The following is a 4,095-nucleotide window of genomic DNA, read 5'->3' as shown; positions in this document are numbered from 1 at the left end:
GAGGATTACTTTATGCTGGGCTAACCAATTCATGCCCAAAGTTACATCTATGTCTTGGCCTTTTAGAACAATCATGTTTGTAGGAAAGTCCCGTTCAGCCAATGTTACAGGCACAAGGTAAGCCACTTATTTAGTAAATATTTGTCCCCCAGGCGAATGAATTACAAACCCTTCCCTTGATTCATGGTATGAAATGCAATGTTGCTCCACAAACTTCTTCCTTATGAAAGTATGCGAGGCACCAGAATCAAAAAGGATAACGACAGGGTGATTGGCCACGAGAAACGTACCCATCATAACCGGTTCACCTTCCGGTGTTGTGGCCACTTGAGTATAATAAATCCGTCCTGTTTTCCTCATATTTTTGCCCGCGGTATTGTTTGCCGCATTTTCCTGGCCTTGGGCGGAACTCCCAGAATTTTGCTGATTATTTGATCGATTCTGCTTCGGATATGGACAGTCCTTAATAAAATGCTCGGACTTTCCACAGTTGAAGCAGCCTGTTGAAGAGCTTGGGAGAGCAGGGAAACGGGTACCAGGGGCACCTGACTGATTTGTTGAAGTGGGGGTAGGGGTAGGACGAATAAAAACTGGTTGCTTGAAGGGGTAGGAGGGTGGACGCGATGAAGAACGATTCTGATTAAAAGGTCGGATTACCAATCTTTGCCTTTCCTCAGACCCCTGATTAGGTCTGTCACCTCCATTGCTCTTTGATTTTCCGGGGCCGGCGTATTTGGCTTCCACTGCCAGCGCTGTGCTGACAACCCTTCCGTAAGAAAGATCAATACATGTGGCCATCTTTCGTTGCATTTGATCATTCAGGCCTCTCATGAAGCAATTTCTCTTCTTTAAGTCCGTGTTGACTTGATCGATAGCATATTGGGACAAGTGGTTGAATTTATTGAGATACTAAGTGACAGTATCCCCACCTTGCTTGAGGTTCATAAACTCCTCCTGCTTCATGTGGAGGACCCCTTCAGGTATATAATGCTCCTGGAAAGCCAGTTTGAACTCATCCCATGTGATTTGATGGCCGGCCGGCTGTACGGCTACTTAATTTCCCCACCATGTGCTGGCAGGGCCTCGCAGTTGTTGCGCCGCGAATAAGGGCTTTTGAGTCTCCGAGCATCGGAGAAGCCCGAACTTCTGTTCAATAACGTGGATCCACTCATCCGCTTCCAGAGGATCTTCCGCCTTAACAAACAATGGGGGACGTGTCTCTCAGAAATCCAGATAAGAAGTTTCGCGGGGTCCTTGCGGATACGCCCGCCCGCCTTGTTGCTGCATCTGTTGTCCCGCCATCTCCCGCAGAAAGCGGGTGTTGTCGGTTGTGGTGTTAACTAAGGCAGCGATGGCCTCAGCTAATGTTGGAGGTACTGGGGGTGGATTAGGAGTTGCTTCCCTCCCACGGGAGGTTCCAGCCCCATCCTATGCATGAGTCTTGGTCTGAGGCAAAGAACATTTGAAGAAATATAATATGCCAAAACAAACCATCCATTTTACATTACTTAAAAGAGTAATGGTACAGACTCGAATTTACAACAGGATTACATTACCTATTACACATTATTACTACTTCTATACTACACTACTCTGGCTTCTTGTCACTTTTGGTAGCCTCGCTGTTGGGCGTAGAAGACCATTCATCAACCATCTTCATAGAGGGAGGGGGTCTGAATAGGTCCAGTTCACCACCAAGTGCTTCTCCCGCTACTCCAGAAGGTCCGGCTTCCATCCCGACAGGATCCGTAGGGACGTTCGGGTGCAGTTGTGAATACAATACATGAACTTCTTCATGTAGTGTATTACAATAAACCTGCAAGTTATCCACGGCTGAGATAAGCTCCTCCACGCGGGCTCGAGCTTTGGCTTCCTTAGCCCAAGCGAGTGAACGAGAGTTAACTGCCCAATCGAGCGCTAGATCTCGTTCCGCGAGTTGGTCTTGCAGGTAGCAGATGTCTGCTCTCAATTCGTTTATTCTCTCACCATCCGCGACCCATAGATCGTTCCTGTGTCGGAGCTCTGATCGAAGCTGTTCCACTTGTGCTTCCAGATCCCCTATTGGATCGTTGCTACCACTGCTGCTTTCTTCATGCCTTGGGGCAAGTTGATGGTGGGGTACGCCAATGGGTCCAGTAGATTTGCGCGCAGTCTTTCTTGTGCGCGGCGACATTTCTCTAAGGGGGAAAATCTTATTAGTATAATTTTTAGCATGATGCATGTATAATTACAGAATCAACCTTAGTTGTTTCACACCTTCTATACATTGCACTCCTACTATCTGGTCTTTAAAATAAACTCTTCAGAAGATACTTAGATAAGAAGGGAAGAAATTTTCTAGATAAGTCTTTGATTTTTTTTTGAAGATGTCTTATAATATCTGCAGAGATGGGCTTTGCTCCGATACCAGCTATGACAGAACCTCCCAAGTAATTAGGCCCACCTACAGTTGTCCTTGTCCAATGGACCTCAGACAACCCTGTAGGTGCACCTGATCACTTGACAAGTTCGGTATCTGAATTCCTTACCTTCCCAAGAGCGTTTCACCCGTCACGCAGACATTACAATACATCGGAGATACAGAATTGCGGAAGCAGTTATAATAACTTACTTTATTGAAAAGTAAGACAGAGTTATATAGTTACAGACCAGAGCCAAAATATATGAGTGCAGAGTATTATTATTACATACCATGGGAGGCAAAAACTCCTCCCGAATAAGCAGTAAAAAGTTTTTAACGGAGGGCCTTCCCTCCCGCAGCTTTAGTCTTGGTTCTCTTCTTTTGGTACCACCTTTGAACAGAAGCAACAAAAGTTTGTTGCTTCCTCACCTAAAACAACATGGGACAAAGCCCTGAGTACGAAGTGTACTTTCGTAAGACTTACCCGACAAAGTAAAAGACTCTCAAGGAGATGATGGCTTTAAGGGAGTCAAGGTAAGGCTTATCAATAATCAATAACTCTGTTTGCAGAAATGCTTACTAAAAGTGGATCCTTAAAAATCCAATTTTAATTGTCAGGTTAAGTAAGATTACCTGCATCTAGAATTCTTTCTACCCTAGTTCAATCACTTGACCTGCACTAGCCAATTTCTTAACAAGCCTTCATCTTTACTGGATTTCTACGCATAGGGCAGTGACCAAGTCTTCATGTCCGCGAAGTTACGGCGATCCGAATCGATTATACTTAGCTGAGGATCTCCGATCACACGACATATGTTGCACTTAACCCTTGCATATGTCAACTCGCCACCGGGGTTCTTAAGACCAGATCAGGTTCACACCAACCGAGAGCACAGATACACCACCGTCCAGCCTCTGTGGCGGAACTGCCCGAATTATTCCGACTTAAGTGCCTAAGTCCCGCCTTAGAGGCTAGACCACACTTAAATGGGAATAATCCATCAATCCCTCGGATCTAGTCCGACGAGGCCACTGACAGGATCAAGTACCACAGTCTCACTTGATGGTGAGTCACAGAGCAAATACAATAAAACATAAAACCATACATTAAGTAGTATTAAATTATTACATCATCATCAGAGTTTTTGCAAAAGTAGTCATCATTGTTTCGAAGTGCAGCGGAATAAAACTAACGATGAATAAATGGAGGGATGGGGAAGCCTGTCCCATCACTCCTCATGCTCTTCCTCGGCCGAGGCGGGGTCCCACTCGACAGTCCAACCCGGTGGCAAGATGGATGGCCAAGTCACTCCAGCAACCATGTCCTCCAAAGAACCTGTAAAATTGTGCCACAAGCAAGGCTAAGTATACTAATACTCAGCTAGACTTACCCGGTGTGAGGAGTCTACTCCTCTACCTCTAGACATGCAGCTGTTTGGCTGTGGGGTTTGGTTGCCAAAAGCACTAGCTGAGTTTCTAAAACAAGTTTTAGCTTTGTCAAGTTTAAGTGTGACTCTCTTAAGGCTAAATATGTACTATCTACTCATACATAGTAGCAAACATTATTAGCAATCAACATCTTGCATCAACTCATCATATTTCCACTTGTTACTCAATGCAGTACAATGGATCAAGCAGTCTCATTAGCTGCGAGAAGCAGACAATTCGAATCGAGTTTTTATCCTTGCAAGGTA

The sequence above is a fragment of the Zea mays genome, chromosome 5 (assembly GCF_902167145.1).
Source record: "Zea mays cultivar B73 chromosome 5, Zm-B73-REFERENCE-NAM-5.0, whole genome shotgun sequence".
Taxonomy (NCBI): Eukaryota; Viridiplantae; Streptophyta; class Magnoliopsida; order Poales; family Poaceae; genus Zea; species Zea mays.
Note: the sequence above shows the minus strand (reverse complement) of the source record.